The sequence below is a fragment of the Octodon degus genome, unplaced genomic scaffold (assembly GCF_000260255.1).
Source record: "Octodon degus isolate 3935 unplaced genomic scaffold, OctDeg1.0 scaffold00068, whole genome shotgun sequence".
NCBI classification, from domain to species: Eukaryota; Metazoa; Chordata; class Mammalia; order Rodentia; family Octodontidae; genus Octodon; species Octodon degus.
In genome coordinates this window covers 157561-178941 of record NW_004524644.1, presented here as the reverse complement: position 1 = coordinate 178941, position 21381 = coordinate 157561, and the positions used below count along the sequence as shown (strand labels likewise).

General features: G+C 36.6%; 1 pseudogene; it reads right to left on the bottom strand.

Moving 5' to 3' along the window:
• Positions 1 to 7343: 7343 nt before the first annotated feature.
• On the bottom strand, positions 7344 to 8109 carry LOC101574793 (annotated as a pseudogene).
• Between the last annotated feature and the right edge of the window lie 13272 nt (positions 8110 to 21381).

Below are 21381 nucleotides of genomic sequence, written 5' to 3'. Positions count from 1 at the left end.
TTCTGACATTGCCAGTTAAACAGAAGACCCAATGCTATTATGGGCTACTGGACTCTTTTAGAATATTTTGCTGAGTTTACATACCTATAATATTCAATAACAGAACTTAGAAAAAATGGGGTATACCTATGAATGTCCATTTTCTATCTGTGTATTCAAAGTGGTTAGGATAGATATATAGTTGCATTCTCTTAATGAATATAATGATTTGTTCTAATGGTGTTTGTAAATAGGACCTCAAGTCCGCATCTTGTACAGCAATTAACCACTAAGAAGAATATATGCAGTGTGTTATTTGTTGAAACTGTACTTCCGATTTGATTTGAAACTGTCTCATTGCTGTTTATCAATAAAATTTTGGAAAAAAAAAGTCATTGTATGATATCTTCTCCTAGTATTAGAAACTTTAAAAAGTATATTTCCATTTTCTGTTGACTTTAAAAAAAACAAAACAAAACAAAAAAAAAAAAAACAGAGGTTTGTACCTAGTTGTTTGCTTATTATTTCTTGCCTATATCTTATATATGAGAAACTACTTTGGCAGTAACAATACACAATGTACTAACCATTGTTACTCTCCTAAAATCTTGTTTTGAGATTCTGTATCATTGTTTTTATTTTTTTTCTTTAAAATAAAAATAACTGATGTCAAAATAAAAAAAATTAATTTTGAAAAAAATTTTTTTAGCAGATTAAAGCACCTGCAAGCAGGAGCAGGGGCTGGGAGTTCAATCCCTGGGCCTGCTGTGCCAGCCCTGCCCCTGGGGCATGCTGAGATGGCAACTGAGACTGGGGATGGTGGCACCTATAATCCCAGTTCTTGGGAGGCTGTAAACAGGAGGATCACAATGAGTCCAATCTAGTAGTAAGACCCTGAACACCTTGTAGGTCCTTCCCTAAAATATAAAAAAATGAATAAATAAAATATTTTTCAGGTGAAGGAGATACATTGTACAGCACAAATTTTCCCCATTATTAAATACATCTGTATAGACTATTTTGCCATTATATATAAACTCATATTTTTACTCACTGATTGTCAAGTAACTGGTTAGTTTCATTAGGTTGTTTTTTTAAAAATAATAGCATACAAACTTATTTTATTTTTTCCTCCCACCTCCTACTCAGTTTTAAGTACCTTGTACAGTGAATATATTATTCTGGCTACTATCCTATGTGGCATTCAGGAAGAGTAAGTTACAGAAAGACTGTAACAGAATTAGAAAGTCAGGCTCTCTGACATCTAGGCAAAGCATTCATGAATAAAATCATAGTTGTCAGGTGAACAGTACAAGAGGCTAGGGAGGTAAACTTGACCTAGACTAGTCAGGAATCAACCTCCAATTCCTCACTTTCTGAGAAAGAAAATTAAAAAAATAATAAATAAAGTCCTGGATTCCACATTAAATTCTAGAATGATAATCACCTCTTGAGGATTTGATCCAAATGTACCTTCTAAGGATATATACATTCTTCAATAAATCCTTAAACCCATAAAGCTACTGAACTGACGTGGTATTTTCCTAACTTAAAGGCACCCAGAATATGCCTGGTGAGGGGTTCCTTCAAGACAGAAACTGCTATAAGGACAGAACAAAGTTTTGAGCTGGTTCAAACAATGTGTGCAATGTCTCAAGGGTGGGTGCAGTAAGCACTCTCCTTGGTCCTGAGATCTCTTCTTTTGGAAGAGCTCAGTTTCAGTTCCTGTGCCTATGGTTTGAACCCTTGCACTTACCCCATACCATGTACATACCTCCATCATTCTACCCATCATATTATGCCAAAATGTTTTTATTCATGTTTCTCACCTATTGGACTAAGCTCCTTGACTGGGAACAGCATTCTGTACTCACCTTTGTTCCCAATGAAGAAAAGTTAGAATGCAGTAGGCACTCAATAAATGCCTAACTATACCTGTGACTGACTGTGCTATGATCTGCTATATCTCTTCTGTTGGGCTGCATCAAGAACAGGGAAGGGATGTGGAAAATTTTGAGTTGCTAATTTTTTTGTAGGCAGAGATGATAATGATGGTATATGAGTGTATGTGCACAGACACTGAAGACAAAAGGAAGAGCTGAGCAAAGGAGCAGTAACAAGATATGTTCATAGTATAACAAACTCTGGGACCCGGCTGAGAGTAAAAAGTATAAGGAAGAAGTTGTCAATGTCTTTATTTGTAAGGAAGCTTTATTTGTAAACAGAAGAGACTGATTGCTATGCTTAGGCTAAGGATCAGAACTTTACATTGTATTAAGAGACATGATAAAAGTGGTATTCAAGGAAACAATGTGCTGTGGGAAAAGGAAATAAAACAAAAAATAGTATTTTAAAAGTCACTGGGATAATAAATAGGAGAAAGCCTCCTCAGACTTGATTTTGGGGACAGAGTTCATAGAAATTTAGAATTGGTATGGAAAGTCTTTAGGGTAGCCAAGAAATGTGTGAGCTAGCAAGATGAGAACCGTGTACTGGCAAAATAGGACTGGGCTTCCATTGTACTTGGACAGCTCAAAATCTCTATGTACAGAAACCTAAGTATGAGCTACATTATTTTTTAAGAGATTTCAAAATGTGGCTTGTGAGTTACTGAATGTGACTCTATAGGCTAGACATTTGAATAAGGCACTGGCCTGGCAGATTTTACATTGAATGCTAGTCAGGTTTCTGTCACTATGACAAAATACCTGAGGAAATAAACTTAAAAGAAGGAGATTTTAGCTCACAGTTTCAAGGTTTCTGACCATGGTTGCTTAGCCACATGGATTTCACATCATGATGAGAGAGAAATTCATGGTGAGGAGCACATGGCTGAACAAATCTGCTCCTCTCATGGCAGCCAGGAAGCAGAGGAAAGTGCTAGGGTTCCCATGACACCCTCAAGGGTGCACTATCACAGACCTCATTGCCTTCCAGCAAGCAGGTCCTGCCTAAAGCTCCTATGTCTCTTAACATTCCCATCCACCAGGAACCAGGCTTTCAAGACTTTGGGAGATATTTCAGACCTATAATACATAGTATAACACATTTGTTAGTTTTACTTTTATTACTGCTCAGAGCCTCTTGGCTCCTTTTATTTTGTACATCTAAGTCATTCTCCTTGTTACTGCCTCTTAAATTTGTACTGATTATTAACAGAAATCTTATTCTTGTCAATGATCTAATCTAGATTTAGATCATATTTGCTACAGAAAGTCTAATCTCTTGGTATCTTGGGAAATTGATCTTAGGACTTCCACAGATACCAAAACCCAAAGATGCTTTGGTTCCTTATATAAAACAGTATTGTATTTACATATAACCTAAGTATATCCTCCCACATACCTTAAATTATCCCTAGATCACTTATCCCTAATACAATGCTCTGCAAATAGTCATTATACTATATTGCTTAGAGAATAATTACAGAAATAGCCTGCCTTTTGTTCTCATTTTATATGAATTTTTTCATATAAACTTATGGTTGCTTGAATCCATGGGTGGGATGGAGACCTCACAGAAAGAGAAGGCCTACTGTATTTCCTCTTTTTATTATTAATGTGTGGCAATCATTTTTGCATGAACAAAAAGTATCCCCCTCACCGTAAGATACTTTATCCTTGTGATATTTCTACTTCTTTGCGCTAAGCCATAATAATCTCTCATTTAAATTATTAAAATAGCCTCCTGACCATCTTCTTCTTATCTCCAAATAGAGACCACAGTTATTGCTAAAAACAAGAGCATTTCATATAGACCATTCAAAACCTTCAAGTAGTTTTGCACTCTAGTCAAAGAAAATCTAAATTCCGGGGCCAAGGAGATAGCTCAGTAGAATAAGTGCTTGCCTGGCAAGCACAAGGGCTTGAGTTCAATCCCTGGTTCTGCAAAAAAAGAAAAAAAGAAAATCTGAATTCCTTACCATGGTTTAAAGTTCTACATGACTTGATTCTTGTCTACCTGACAAAAATCGTTTCTACCCTTTCTTCCAGTGGTGACTATGCATCTTCCACACTGGTTCCTTCAGTTCCCTGAACCTACTAAGAACTCCTCTATCTTGCAGCCTTTGTATCAGTTCTACCTCTATGGAGACCCTGCCCTGAGATCTACTGATACTTCCATTCTCAGCCTTCAAGTTTCTTCTCAATGTCCCTTTCTCAAATGCTGCTTTGCTGGTCTCTCACTACACTCTCTGAAATAGCATTCCTGCCTCCTGCTCCATACCCTTACTTTGCTTTATTTCCTTCATGTTATTTATTATAATCTAAAATTACCATTCAACAACCCTATAACAGACCCTGTGGGTGGTTCTCTGGGATGCCTGGGACACTCATCTCTCCAGGCACTGAGGGCTTCCTACTGCTAGCATTTGTGGATTCCCCTGAAGGATTTCTGTGTGTCCAGCTAATGTGTGTGGCAGGCCTGAAGAACTGGCCATAAACACGTGTGCTAAATTAACATCTCTACCAATGACAAATGGCATTTGGTATATATCCCACCTACCTTACCACTTGTGTGGGACAACACTGAGACATATTCTAAACCATTTCCAAAAGATCACAGTGGGACTGAGTTACACTTGCCCACAATAGTTACCTGTTTTGTTTGTTTTTTTGCAGAACAAGGAATTGAACTTCAGGCCCTTGCACTTGCCAGGGAAGCACTTATTCCACTGAGAAATCTCCCCGGGCCCTACCTGCTTGTTATTATATCCTGATGGGATCTCTCCCTTTCCTGTCTCATTCATTTCTATGTTGGTGTTTCCTGGGATCACTTCTAAATGTATACTTGCACTCACTCATCTCAGGGTCTATTTGGGAGATAAGCCAATTTATCTTCTTTTTTTTCTTCTTCGTTTTTTTCCTCTTTTTGTTTTCCTCCCCCTCTCTCTTTTTCTACCTTTCCCCCCACATTTTAGTGTCTCTGAAATTACAGTCCTCTTTGTAGCACTTTGCTTGCTGTTACATAAAGTAAGTTACACATTGATTACATGTTAATTAGAATGCCAACAGGATATATGCTGCATGCAGAAGTTTGCCCATTTTGTCCTCATTTTCCAGATATTTCTGGAAAATAAGCACAGAGTTAATGCTTCACAGAAACATTTGATTATATGTCATGTTGAGGAGACAGTATCACCTCCCTTCAACAACCACAATTTATCCCTAGAGTCTGCCAGTCTGCTAAATTAATGAGAGCCATAATGTTTCCTTTTAGCAAAATAGGACATTGAGGTCACTTATAGAACAGAATAGTTTCATCACTGGACTGTGGAAGACCAAAAGGCAGCTGTCATGGACACCAGAACCAATAGCACTATAGGACTGGTTGGATCACAGTTTTCATCATTTGCATAGACTTTTTTTAACATAGACTTTTGGATCAAATTTGGGATCAGACTATGTAACACTTCACTGTTGTTTTACTTTTTTGTGGTCCTAGACAGAGCCCAGGGCTTTGCACATGTTAGGAAAATGCTCCACCAACGAAGGACACCCCCAGCCCCACATTATTTTTTGACAATTAAGCAGGAGGAATAACCTGTGGAGGGACATATGGACTTATTGCTAATATGATAGGCTTAAATAATTAACTAAAGATGTACTGAGATTAAAAATTATAATTCAAAACTGTAAGGCAGATCATAATGGTTGCTTTTTGTTTCCTTTTAATAAACTAGTGAAGAATATTTTTGAAACAAGATGAAATGCAAGTTAAAGAAAAGAAAATATTTGTCCTTTTCTATTTTCAGTGAAAACACTGCAGGGCAATTACGTGGACTGTGCTGATCTATTAGTGCTCTGTATGAGGCCACAGAAAGACACTCTCATGGGAAGCACAGACAGCTGTGCTCCCTCCCTGACAGTGCTGTAGGGTCTCGGGGATCCTACTCAAGCAGAGATTAAAAGGCCACTCATTCCCTGGCTGTAGAATCCTTCGTGCTTGAGTGTTATGAAAACAAAGTCATTATTATATGAATTATTATTATTGTTATTTGTCAGAATACTTTGTTCTCTAAGAATTGACCACGGACTATTTATTCCTGGGTCATAAATTTTTTTTCAGAAATTAAAAATTAATTAATTAAAATTTAAATTAAATATTTCAAAACAATATTCAAAAATTAAAATTAAATTATGAGCCAAACTAAGAGGCCAGAATGTACTGTATCATGTACAAATCTGTGATCAAGTTAGAGTACTCACACAGTATTTGAATAGGTTAATATACATAAAAATATCAACTAAGAAAAGGTTTTCATGATAGTAGAGAGTTACTAAGAATAAACCATAACAAAAATACTAGAATGACAAATACATGACCAGCACTTCTAACAGTTTGGGGATAGGCTATCGCACAAAGTTCTAGTACGTGATGGACGTGGCAGTGTCCATGGCACTTACTGGTGGCCAGGTGTCACTTGTGGGACTGAGCTACTGCTACTTCCTTGATATCCACCCTGTAGACCTGGACAGAATCAAGAGTCATAAAAATCTTAAAAGTTTAGGTTGCCAAAAAGTCCAAGTTGTGAAGTTTGCAAACTTGGAATAAAAAAATGTTGCATCATCCTATTATCAAATCCCTAGAGTCTTCCAGTCTGCTAAGCTGATGAGAGCCATAATGTTTCCCAGTAAAAATTAAGAGCATCTGAATTACTTAATCTTAGTGAATGGTTCATGTACGCATTTCAATGCTTAACACTATCAAAGAGCCACTGAACAGTGTTCTGTATAAAAGTCACAGAGAATTTATCTTCAGGAGTAACACTTGATTAGCTAACACTGTAAGAACAGAAAGTAAATATGGAGCATCAGGTTTGCCTGAATGTCAGAAAGGCCACTCTGCCTATGATACATCTTTGTGTACTTACAACGCTATCGGAGGAAACAGATTTTTCATATGACATTCTTAGGAGTTACTATAAAGAACATACATACAGAAATTCTTTTATATATAAAGGACAGTTTTGTTGTGAAAAAATACATATATATATACATGTGTATACATATATGTATATATATATGTATACATAAGAGAGTTAGGATATATATACAGCTACTTTCTCTTAGTTCACTGAGAATAAAAGCTTATACTAATAATATTTAGACAAGATATCATGTCTCCATCTTGTCCTCTGAATAACTACTATGAAGACAACAATATGCAATGTATTAATTATTGTAACCATCCTACTAAGCTGTTGTAAAATTGTTTCATTACTATATTGTATCTTTATTTCTCATTAAAATGAATTTAAAAAATTTTTAAAAGACATTCTTCTATATAGTTTGTGACATTTTACTTGTCATCCTTTACTTGGCAAGTAAGTACCAACAGAATACTATTTGTTAATTTTTTTTTCATCCAATAAGTCATAACTTTATTAGTGATAGAAACAGTACAAATTTCAAACCAAGCTGCAGTGACCTTTTTGAAACACCAGAAAAAGCCCTCCTTTCCAATGATTACATTGTTAGTTCCATAATAGCATTTACAATATCATTACTGTTGTTCTTCAGTGCTCAGACTGCCTTTGCCCTGACACATTTGCTTGTGACATAACCAACTCTATGTCCTTAACTTCCACACCTGTTTCATCAACCTTTCCTCTTCACTCTCCTCTTGTACAGTTGGAGTCTGTGTATTTTCTTGAATGTTTGAGACAGCTTCACCTTGAACTTTGAATTTCTCAGCAGCTGCTAACTGTGCTTGCTGAGATAAATCCTCAATCTTGGCTTCTCCAAAAACTATGTAGGTATCTGAAGCTGGGCTCTTATAGACGTCTGGTTTTGTAATGACAAAGAGGATATTCTTAGACTTCCGAATAGTGACTCTAGTAACTCCTGTAACCTGCCGAAGACCTAGTTTGGACATAGCCTTCCGGGCCTTCTTCTCACTCCGACTCTGTTTTGCTTTACTGACTGGTTCTTTATCAATTTCAGCTGCTGCTGCCAGCTGGGCTTGTTGTGTGGTTGCTTGTGTGGAATCTTGCTCTTCGAGCTCTGGTACTGATTCATCACTGTCAGATTCTGTTCCAGACCCTTTCTCAGCCTGGGGCTGTGGCAACTCCTGCTCTGTAGCAGGGACAGTTTCTGCGGCTTCACCGCATTTTGTGCGGAGAATGCCAATTTGTTAATTTTTAATGAAAGTTAATTTTTGCTCCTTGGGGGAGAATCATTTTTTCCATTAAATATTCTGATTTAGGATGGGCTGACTGTTCAGTCACAAAACTATGAGTTATTCTTTTTTCCAACATCTGATTTCTCTACAGCAATTGCCAGTATCTATACAGTGTAAAATTTTAAAAGCTCTACTATGTACCCATACATCAGCAACTTCCACTGACAATGCTTCCAAAGTAGATCTTCATCCTTCCATTTCTCTGAAGGCTGCTGTTGCAAGTCACCATGGCCTCTTGTGTTGGAGACTTTAACAATCTTCTAGCTCCCTCTATGGCTTTTCTTTTAGCTTCTGACAGTCTGTTCTATACATAGTGTCAGGTTGTGTCTTCAAAACGTAAAACCAGGTCATGCCACTGTCATTCTGAAAACCTGCCACTGGCATTCTATTTACTTCTACATGACCTATCTGTCCCTCACTAAGAGACTGTAAACTTGATGAAAACAAAGCCCTCTTCCATCTTATTTTCTGCTGTCTCTCTAGTTACTAGAGCACATGGCAGGTGTACAGCATTTATTCATTGAGAGAATGAATGAATGGATGAACAAGTGAGTTCTCCATGCCCGAGCCACTCTGCTTGCAATGCTGCTTTTCACCTTGAGCAACCAGAGGAGACAGAACTAGTGTTGGTATCTCCTGTGCCCTGATGAATGCCAGATCCATGCGCTGCAACTGGTATAACTATGAAAACCATCAAGTACCACCTCACCTAACTACATTTTTAATGTGTGATGTTGGATTGGCCATTCATTTTTAGGTTTCAGGTTCCTCTCCCAGGGCAAACATTTCAGGTACATGTCCCTACCAAAGCCTACTCTTCAAAATAAATCCGAGAATTATTGAGCCACAAGTTAGTAAAGACATTCTCCAAATTTAACTCCCAATTTCACTATGTATTGCTCAATTAAATATCCAACAATACATAAAAATGTATAAAATACAATCAAGCATCCAAGAAACATATATAAATAGCTCAACATTAGAAGATATATTAAAGCAATTCAAAACACCAAAAGATTAAAAGAAAACTATACACTCATCTTACTAAGTGCAGAAATGATTGAATAAAATTCTGTACTTATTCAAGACAAACATTTTAGAAACCTAGAAATAGAAAAAGAATTCTTTAACAGGAAAATGTATCAAATACTCAGAATAAATGTCACAATTTATAGTGACATGTTAGAAGTATCACCTATAAAATCAAGATTAGGAAAGAGGTCCCCCATTACCATTTCTATTCAACAGAATACTAGAAATCCTCATCAGAGAAGTCAGGTAACAAAAAAGAATTAAATGCAAAAATAATCAAATTAAAAGTCAATCCAAAATTTACAGCATTTACAATATGATTAGCTGCATAGAAAATGTAAAAAGACCCCTAGACATATTGACAGAATTTATACAGAGATTTCAGCAATTTTTCTGGATGTAAGAATCAAAAAAAAATTTATATCTGTACATCAATAATTCATTAATTTAAAATGTAACTTTAAATATCATAACACAATGGAAGAAGCATCATGAAAGATGGATATAACTTTTCTATACAGACAACTGTAAAATTTTATGAAAGGGCTTTTTTTCTTGGTTGTTTTGAGACAAGGTCTCATTGTGTAGTTCAGGCTGGCCTCAAACTCAGTGATCCTCCTGCCTCACCCTCCTAAGTGCTGGGATTACAGATGTGCACGACCGTGTCTGGCCTTTATGGCAGTGCTCAAGGCTCATTGATAGAAAGCTTCATTGTTACCGAGCTATTCCTTACCTCCAAGTTAATTTATAAATTCAGCACAATTCCAAACAAAATCAAATTAAACCAGACCTAAATATTCTGACCAGAACATTTTCCTGAGATTTTGAACAGAATATTCAAAACTCTCCCTGACTAGATTTTTTTTCCCTCTGCTAAGTGAACTGTTTGAGGAGGGAAAGGAGTTACAGGTCAGGCTAGCAGGCTCTCTTTGCCTCCTTGAAAAGTATGGGGGCAGGTGAACCCCATCCACCATCTATCTGGGGCTCCTCCTGCCAGACTGCAAAAGCTCAGAATCTTATGGGGAATATTTTAATATGTCAGTTCTGAAAAGCACAAATACCACCTTTCATAGTTTTTGGCCATACTTTTTTTTTTGGGGGGGGGCAAGTTTTCTGCCACTGTCCTACCACTCTTTTAAAAGGTTTTTTCTTAGGAAATAGGGAGGATCTTTTACAACAGGGAAGGTGAGCAAGTGATGGAGGAAGGAGGCAGGATGGCAAGGCTGTTGGGTGAAAAAGAATCAGAACTTAATATGTGCAGGTATCAACTCCCCTTGAGGAATGAAGGCATCATGCACTGCAAACATGTGCTAATGCAAGGTAAAAAAGATGTGGGTAGGGCAGGGCAAGTGGGGGAGATGCTGGTTTTGGTTTGGTAAGATTTACAGGAAAGCTCTGCGAGTGTCAGGCAGGGTCTAATTAGCCTCCCTAGCATCTCCAGGATGAACTGGGGCTCTTTTGAAGGCTCCTCTCTCACAGCTGAGCCTGACTTGCACGTTCATAGCTGCTTAACTGCCAGTTCTGGCCTTGCTTCAGCATCCGTGTATGCCCTGAACACTGGAAGTCATTCTCTCCTGTCAATGAGAGTTTGTTTACTCTATTAGCAAAACACTGCTGAGTGCTGCCTCTGGGCACATCAATGTGCCAGATGCCTTGCTTAGGAATCCTGCTGGAGGAGAGGTTGGAAAGCCTTGCCACAGGAGGACATCACAGACCTCCTAGCAGTGAAGGGCTATAATGAGAAAAATGACTTAAAAGGCTACACAGAACTGTTCAAAAATTATTCTAGGACCTGTCATGTTTTTCAAATTTGCATAGATATGTTTATAAGCTCAGGACTTGGCTGACAGCCAAGTCACACTCCACCATAGCTATACTCATTTGCTACATTTGGTTTAGTTCATTATACCTTTTATTCCAGCCTTATAAATAAACCGCAGAATATATTAGAGGATTTGAAAGATGCTGAGATGCTTTCCTCTCCAATATTTCCCACTCTCACATCACTGCCCAAGTTCATCCATCTAGCCACTCACTGACTTAAGAAATGCCTATCCAAGCTCTCTGGGTAGCAAAATAAAGCATACAATTCCCACCTTAAATGGAATTTAGGCTGAAGTGAGAATGTAATATCCACAAAACAGTGCATGGTATACAATAAAGATTTTTACAATACAACAATATTTGCAATTTCAGTAAAACCAGGGTTAAGTCAAAGTTATCATAAAACATACACAATCTTTCCAGGGCAGGTGTTTAGAAAGGGGAATGCCTCTGATGCAGAATTTGAAGAAAGATCATTCAGACAATAGAGAATGGAAATGGGACATCTCCAAATAAGGCAAAGTGACAGCAATGACAATTGTAAACACATGGAGCTGTCTGATAAAGAGGGAGGATTTCATTTGCTGGAACACAATGTGTGGAAGGGAAGCTTGGAAAGTATGTAGGTGTCAGATTTCCAAAGTCAATAAACAACAAGATAAGGAGTTTCAGCTATAAACAACAGCTAGCCACTGAATTTATGTATTTTTCACTTTACAAAATATTAAGGTATGATTCCACAGAAAGCAATGCACAGATCTTCAGTGTCCAATAAATTGTGAGAAATATCTGCCTATATAACTCCAATCAAGACAGAACATTTCAGCCACCCTATAAAAATTCTCTCTTGTCTTACTTAAATCTACTCTTCCATCCTCCAGTGGAAACCAATGTTCTGGATTTGACTCCCACTGATCAGTGTTTTGTTCTTAAACTTCAAAAAAATGTAATCATAGTGGCACATGCCTGTAATTCCAGTACTAAGAAGACTGAAGCAGGAGGATCACCATGAGTTTGAGGCCAGCCTGGGCTCTACAGGTGAATTCAAGGTCAGTCTATAGTACATAGTGAGACCCTGCCTCAAAAATAAATAAGTAAAATGTAATCATATAATATGTACTGTTTAGTGTTTGGCTACTTATATTCAATATGCTTTTGGGTTCATGTTCTCAAATTTTTTAAATAGGGAAATAATATCATGTTTGTACTTTGAATGATTAATCTGTCCCTAATGTGTGGAAGCTTCTGGAAATGTGGAAATAATTTCAATAACATATTCAGGGAATCAAGATTTGTAGAATGTACAAGGGAACTGGGTTCACTTGCTACTTGAGTGGGATTAGCAGCTAGTTGATTGGTTCTGAGAAAGACTTAGATAAGTACAAAGAATAGGGGCAGAAAAAATACAAATGGGCACTGCTTGGTGAGGTGGGCATAAGGAAGATTAAAAAAAAGATCTCAAAAAGAAAACTTTCTGAAGTTTAAAGTAGTTTCATGAAATGTAAAGGACTCAGAATAGCTGCCGAAAATCTTGAAACAACAGAATAAAACTGGAGATCTCATAATTCCTTAGTTGATAATTTACTATAAAGCTATAGTAATGAATACAGTGTGATACTGGTGTAAAGACACACACCTAGATCCATGAAACAAAATTAAGCGTCCAGATAACACCTTACATTTAGGGTCAGCTAGCTTTTCTTTTTCTTTCCTTTCCTTTCCCTTCCCTTCCTTTCCCTTCCTTTCTCTTTCCTCTTTTCCTTTCCTTTCCTTTCCTTCCTTTTTCTTTCTGTGCCAGAGACTGAGCTTGGGACCTTGTGCTTGCCAGGCACTCATTTATTCTACTGAACTGTATCTCTGGCCCTGGTTTTTAAGTAAGGGTGCCAGAACAACTCAAGAAGGAATGGAAAGTCTTCAAAGAATATTACTAAATGGTCATCTGCATTGGTAAGGAATGAAGTTGGACCCTTACCTCAAACCACATAAAAAATGAACAGCCAACATGCTATAGACCTCACTATAAAAGCTAAAGTCATAAAACTATTAGAAAAATACACATTTGCAATACTTTCTTAAATATATATTATGGTTTAGGTAAAAAATGGCCCCCACAGTCTCAGTGTTCAGAGATGAGGTTTTGGGAAGGTGACTAGATCATGGGGACATTCATAGCTCAATGTGCTGTCAGAAGGAGGGGCCTGGATAGAGGAGATGGGTAATGGGCTGTGACCCAGACAGGTACATTCTCCCCTGCCCCTTCCTCTCTCTCTGGCTTTCTCCTGCCCTCTGTGTCCTGGCTGCCATGGGTTAAGAAGTTGTTGCCTATCCCATCCTTCTACCGTGGTATCTCTGCTCTGGATTCCAGCTGACCCTGGACTGCAACTAGGAGCCAAGATAACGTTTTAAGTTATGTATGTCAGATATTTTGTCTGGGCTTCATCTAATAGAAAAACTTTGGTCCTCAAGGACTTTTTCTTTTTTATTTTTGCGGAACAAGGGATTGAACTCAGGCCCTTGTGCTGTGCCATCTCCCCGGCCCTCAAGGACACTTTCAAAGGACAACTGTTTTCTGTTGTTATAACTAAATATCAGCCTGGGTAATTTATAAAAATAGAGGTTTATTTAGCTCATGGTTCTAGAGGTTGAAAAGTTAAAGAGCACAGAGCTCACATCTGGTGATGTTTGTACAACTGACTTTTGTACTTTCAAAAGGTAAAATGTATTATACGTGAATTATATATCAATGTAACTGCCTTAAAAACAAAAATATATTGTCAAGGTCAACCAGTCCCTAGTTCACCCTACGTGGAAAGCAGTAATTATGTATCTGGACACTCACGGAGTTGAAGTATACTCTGTGAAGAAACTTACATGCACTGATCGGATAGGTATCCGTTAATTTAGCATTTAACATATATTATTTTATTTAATCCTTACACAAAAGCCAAGCTAAACCAAAAGGTAGGTGTTATTACCTGCATTTTAAAGACCAAGAAACTAAGAAAGCTGGATTTAAACCAAAGTTCTTCTAAAAATGGCTCTAGGGCTGGGGAGATAGCTCAGCAGCATGAGCGCCTACCTGGCAAGCACAAGGTCCCAAGATTGATCCCAATACCAAAGAAAGAAAGAAAGAAAGAAAGAAAGAAAGAAAGAAAGAAAGAAAGAAAGAAAGAAAGAAAGAAAGAAAGGAAGAAAGAAAAAAAAAAAGACGGCCCTAAATCATTACATTTCAATATATCTCAGTCTCAGGTCTTAGATTTCTTATCAAAGTGTCCCATTTGCTTTACAGAACTTTTTAATAATTTTTACAGTTTATTTTAGTTTAAATTCATAAATTTAAATTACAGAGTATAATGTGATATTCTGAAACATGTATACCAATGTGAAATGATCAAGCAGACTAATTAACATATCCATCAGTGCACATACTTATTTCTTTGTGGGAACACTGAAAATCCAAGATAATATAAAAATGTTTGTAGCACATGAATTATTAATTTATTCATCTTTGTATTCAGATACATTCAAGATGCAAAACATGAAGCTAAATCACACATCCCTTTCTTGATTAGAGATAGAAAATATTGTAACTGAATACTAAATACTAAGATTATGACTAAAAGGTTGGATACAAAATTTTTAATTGCTGAGATTTTAAGTAGTTTATTTTTTCCAGTTCAGAGATGTTGTAAGTTCCTTTTGTGAAAATATGTTTTTTTCAGCTATTTGTGGATTTTCTTTGCCAGAAATTATTTTAGGCACTTCTATGGTCTGAATGTAGTCTCCAAAATTCATGTTTTGAAGCGTAAGTGACAACAGAATTGTATTAAAGGTACAATCTTTTAGGGCTGGGGAGATAGCTCAGTAGAATGAATAAGCGCCTGCCCAGCAAGCCCAAGGTCCTGAGTTCAATCCCTGGTACTGGGGGGAGAGGTAAAATTTTAAAAACAATGATTAGACTATGAGTGTAGGACCTTAAGGGTCGGTATTGGGCCCCTTATTAAATGGTTTCAGTGGCTGGGTTCCTTGTCATCTGTCCTTTCTGCCATGTGATGATGCCATGTTTCCAGATATCATGGTCAAACTATAAAACAGCTCTCATCACACACTGACTGCCCATATTTTAACCTTGTATTTCCTAGCCCACAGAGCTATGAGAAACAAACTTCTATTCTTTATAAATTACCTACTCTCAGATATTTTATTACAGCAGCACAGACTAAGACAAACTTAATACATACCAGATACATGATTCTGTTTCATTCTCAAGTTATATGAATATAGGTAGAGCTATATTTAAAGGAAATTACAAATAAAATTTATAACCCTGTCATTGAAATTTTAATGTAAAAGCCTTGTGAAATTATACAGAGTATTTTTTAAGTGTGTGTGTGTGTCCATAGCCAGATAACCAAATTTAAATTTTTGCTCTGCCTCTCTGATCAAGTTACTTAACCTCTTCAAAGTTTTATTTCCTCATACATAAAATGGATATTATAACTTCTATCACACTAGGCTGCTATTGTGGATTAAAGAAAACATCATGATAAGGACTTAGCCCAAAGTTCCCTCAAAATTCAACCAAAAGAACACTGATCATGATGGCCAGTACTGGTGCAAATCCCTGACTGTGAAACACTGAGCACCGAATCTGTGCCTCTTTCCAACTATGTGAACTTACTGTTAGATTAATAACATTAACAGATATTCATCCTACAGAATTCTACAAACACATATAGAATAGAAAAAAATAAAGTAGGTCCTGAAAACGTTGCCAGTCCATAAGTTAAAAGGTCAAAAGGCTGAGGTGCTGCTAAGTGTGTGGTACAGAAGGAAGATTTACCCTAGATGAAAAAAGAACCAGAAAGAAGTAAAACACTAGATGAAACAAAGGTACGAAATGTAAAACTAAGTAAAAGATAGAAGAGAAAAACAATTCGCTTGGCTGCTACTAAATTAAAAAATGCATTAAAAAGGAGACAGACTTAATATTTTATGCAATGATGGCTGTATATTTTATTTTAAATATCATTTAATTGTGTTAGTATACAAGTAGAGACTACCATTTTAAAGATGAAAAAATTGAGGACATTGAATTCATTGGACTATTCCATACTATAAAGCATGATTCTTCATTGATTTAGGTAGAAGTCTGGGAGATCTTTATGTAATCCTGGAACAAAAAGATAAAGGTGCTGAATCGTGTATCAAAATACATTTCCCTCATGTATTTCTGTGCCACAGAGCAATTTTATCTGAAGATAAATGAGAGAAACTGTTGATTTTAAAAGACATATCAGATATCTAATCCTAAATATTAAAGTAATATTTGCTTGACATCTGCCAGTCAGCTATGTTGATTACAATGGGAAATGGAAAGGGAAAATGGCTTTCTGATCTGATCATGGACACAGAAGTCACAGACTATAAGAGTTGGGACATCCATCAATTAATGTCACTGCTTGATTGTGATCAAATACGCTGAGCACTACATCCAAAAAAAATCACCTTGAAATGCTATCTACTAAAACTCTAGGTTCACATTCACATTTTTAACATGTAAAAGTGAACAATCATACTAGACATGTAATATATATGGTAATATATATATATATATGGTATTTTCACATTGAACTTTTAAAAATCTTATTTATTTATTTATTTATTTATTTATTTATTTATTTGATACAGGGTCTCACTACACAGCTTGAATTCGTAGTGATCCTCCTGTCTTAGCCTCTCCAGTGCTGGGATTACAGGTGTGAGCCACCACAACCAGTTTCAGTATTTAGACTTTGAATATCTGTGTATGTGATCAGCCCTGGAACACTGAACTTGATTTATTACATGGCATAAGAAATCTAAGTTTGAAAGGCTGATTAGTTCTAAAATTAATAACTGAAGTTCTATCTATAGGTCGTATAAAACAACCACTAATTTTTTAAGTGAATTCATTGTTCTGTTAGTAATAAAATTATTCTGCTGTAAAACCCACTAGAACTCTATAGAAATTTTGGGCAGATATTTCATAAGCAGAGTTAAACTAGGTAATGGATATTTGCTGGAATTTTTAATATTTAACATTTTTGTAAACTTGTCTTTAAATTCAATTTCTTTTCTGTGTAATTAAGGAAATTCTGTTTTGTTTTGTTTGGAGTTTTGGAGACCAGATCTTGTTATACAGTTCACTACATGGTCAGGCTGGCCTTCCCCTAACAGAAGATTGTATGAAAGATCATTTGTGGCAAGTGAAGAATTTTTTTTAAAATTCTTGTACAAATGTAAGATATCACATACTCACTAATGCAAAGTGGCTGGAAAAAAGAGAAACCCAGTTAAAAAAAATACTTGTATTGCTAGAGGTTATCACAAAAACCCTATATTTGTTATCTATTAATGTCAAACAATTATATATCAAAGATCTGAGCACTAATATACTGTTAGTTTTAATACTTACACCCTAAGGGAAGTGTAGTTCTGGGTTTTTAATCTCATGCTTCAATGTCGTTATTACTTATTTTAACCATTAAAATTCGGATACAGGCCCATTATCCAAAATGCCTGGGACCAAAAGTATTTCAAGTTTCAGACTTTTTTTGAACATTACATATACATGAGTTATTCTAGAGATGGATTCCAATTCTGAAACCAAATTCTTTTGTTTTATATACAGCTTATACATATACAAAGGGTAATTTTATACAATATTTTGAATGATTTTGTGAACAAAAGTTTTATGGTGAGGAATTTTCCTCTTGTAATACCATGCTTGTCAATGCTCAAAGAGTGCAGGATTTCAGATTTCAGAGTTTTGGATTAGAGAGGCTCAATTTGTATATAATTTGACAAAAACAAACTCATTCTTGAGTTCTTCCAGAGAAAGTGGGCTGCCAGAAGTGTTATTTTTATCTCCATCCTCAGCAAGGTTTTGATGTTCTGCCTAGATCCTACTGAGGTATATTTAGCACCAGCGCTTCCGCACAGCCCAGACCACGTGGAAGCACGCAGTCAGCCTCTACCCCCGCTACCGCTGAATAGAGTTTAAACCCTGAAATGCAGTTTATGAAAAGATTAATTTCTACTCCAACAGATATGGAAAAAACATTTTTAAATGTGATTTGACTTACCAAAAGAAGTTCATTAAACTTCGTCAAAAATCATCTGACTTGATAAGTACGCACACACACACACACACACACACATTCTGAGGTAAAAGAAACATGTTTTCCATTAAAAAAAACAGAAATGGTTCTAAAGGAATAGATGAGCAGCATATATTCAAACATCCCTCTACAGATCACACTCATATGTGTGTTTGGTTTGTAACAACAGCAGTCAATGAATGTGACCAGACATATATTTCACTCAAATGTTGCTATGGAATCCTTTCCACACTGAAAATTAAGGTTCTCCATCTGTTTGCATGACTTTGTGTTCATTGTGGTGCCAAAGGCCAGCTGATCTAACAAACATGCCAAAGAAGAGATTCCTCAAGCCAGGAAAAAAAGATGTGTGAAGTAGAACAAATAACATGAGAAGCTATATAGTCCTGAAGGATTTATTCTCCAAAGGCCACACGAATGTTGATAAAACTAGGGGCTCTTTATTCAAAAGTACAGTCTCAGATCAGCAACTTACTTGAACTGCTTAAGAAATGCTGTAAATCCAAATACAGAACTGTATTGTAAACTAAAAAGTAAAGAATTAGCAGACAGAAAAAAAGAAAAAGAATTAGAAGAAAAAGAACTTTCTGAAATAGCTCATTTAGGCTATTACATTTATTTTTTTTTTTTTTGGCGGAAACAGGGATTGAACTCAATTCCTTACGCTTGCCAGGGAAGTGCTTATTGTACTGAGCCATCTCCCCGGCCCCTAGGCTATTACTTTTTTTTTTTTTATTTTACATTTATTTATTGTATGTGTGGCCAGCTCAGCCCACCAGGGGGCGAGGCTGGCTGGCATGTGGTGCTGGGGGATCAAACCGCAGTCCATGTGCTTTGCTAAGCTTGTTGTAAGTAGGTGCTTTAGACCACTGAGCCATCTCGCCAGCCCGCTATTACTTTTAAAGAAAGAAAAAGTTAATAAATTGTATTAAAAGAGAAAGCAGCAGATGCTTTCAACTTATTACATTTTTTCCTTTTCAAATATTTTTAGTTCCTATATAGTTAGTTTATTGTTATTTGTTTATCCCATACTTGTAGTGTTTGTTTTATTCCCTGGATTGCATGTAAGTTGTTTTGTTTTTTTTTTTTTTTATGTGTTTGGTACAAGGTCTCACTACACAGCTCGGACTCTTAGTGCACCTCCTGTTTTCAGCCTCTCCAGTGCTGGGACTACAGGCTTGTGCCACCACGCTGGCACTGTGGCTCAGTGTGCCTGGGGGTGGGGGTGGGACAAGCACAAATTGTGGTGCCAGGGATTGAACCCCAGTCCCTATGCTTGACTAGGCAGGCACTTAGTGTGCTGAGCTATCCTGCCGACCCTACATATAAATTTTTTCTTTCCTTTAATTGGCAAAGAAGTTCCATGGTTAAGAACATTACTGTGCCTTACTATAAATGTTAGTTAAAATAGGCTACCTCTCTTTAAATTCTTTCAAATTAATTAACTTTTTCTCTTATCTCCAATATCTATTTGCTAACTAACAGACCAAATTTTTCACTTTGAAGTTACTGATTTACTCATTCAGGGAGCAGAAATTTTAACAGTATAAATTTGACTACTACCATCATTTGAGGAAAATGCTATCTGATTAAAAAAAAAAAAAATCAGTCTTGGGAGTCAGCGAAATAGCTCAGTGGATTAAAGCACCAGAAAGTGGGTACAGGGGCTGCGAGTTTGATCCCAGGCCTGCTGTGCCAGCCCCGCCCTCAGGGCATGCTGAGACAGCCATTGAGACTGGGCGTGCTGGCACCCACCTGTAATCCCAGCACTTGGGAGGCTGTAAACAGGAGAATCACTATGAGTCCGATCTAGTAGTGAGACCCTGAACACCCTGTAGACCTTTCCCTAAAACATAGAAAAAAAAAATCAGTCTTATTTGATAATTTTATATTAGTGAAAACAAGTAGTTTTTAAAAATGTTTGTTAGGGCCGGGGAGATGGCTCAGTGGAATAAGCGCTTCCCTGGCAAGCACAAGGGCCTGAGTTCAATCCCCAGTTCCGCAAAAAAAAAAAAAAAAAAAAAAAAAGTTTGTTAAACTATTAATTCAGCAGTCTGAAAATATTTATAAATAGAATCTTCCATTGTGTTGAGACTGCAAATCTATGTCTGGTGAGGAATTTAAACCCATTTTTTTCATATCTCACTATTATTTTTTTAAATAGAAAATATCTCCAAGTGCCCTACCTGATGCAAATTCAATATTGTTTTATAATCTTAGGATCGAGCTAAGCTCTTATTTTCTGTGTGAAATCTTCATGTGTCAAGACTTAGACCTCTCAAAAATAACTTAGAGTCAACAGAGATTAAATCTAGCACTAAGCTACATCCCCAGCATGTTTTGTTTTGTTCTGTTTTGTTTTGTTTTGTTTTGTTTTGTTTTTTCATTTTTAAGACAAGAGCTGGATGGGTTGCTAAATTGTCCAGGCAAACTCTAAAGATCCTCAGCCTCCCAGAGTGGTGAGCTTAGAGGTGTGAGCCACCATGTCCAGCTAAGAATGTTTTCATGTACATCATCAGGATTCCCACTGTATTCTGATCTCATAATAAAAGTGTCATTTCCTAGGACTAAAGGTGTGGCTCAGCGACACAAGGATATGCCTGGCAAGTACAAGATCTTCAGTTCGTTTCCTGGTACCCACCCCCCCAAAAAAAAATCTAAAGAAAAGTGTCATTTCCAAAACATAAGTATGCATTGCAAAGATAAGTCATTTGGATGTGTAATTAAATGTTAGGAAAACATTATCAAAACTTTTAGCATTTACCAAGCTATTTTTATACATATTAATGAAATCAAAACATTTTCCCAGTAGCCAAAATCTAATTCATTAGGCCCTATTACCTTGGTATTATAATTAATAAACATTTTTATGTGCTTCAAAGTAGCAGCAAAAGCAGAATGGGTAAAATTCCAACATTTGCTGTCTCTATGTCTATACATCTCCCACATTAAATGTAAAAGCTACAGCTTCAAGACTGTAGTTAATTTTAAGCCTAGCCAAGATGGTATCACACCCACGTTCCCAGGCTTAAAATATCATGTCTTTCATAACTACTTTGCACCTTTCAGAATTCATATATACTTACCACTATATTAATGATATTTCTCTAACCAGATTCTGCATGCACCTGTGGCAAAGATTTGCTTGTTTTTAATGCAGGGATGTTATGCATCCATCCATCCAGACCTGGATTTCCTTCTT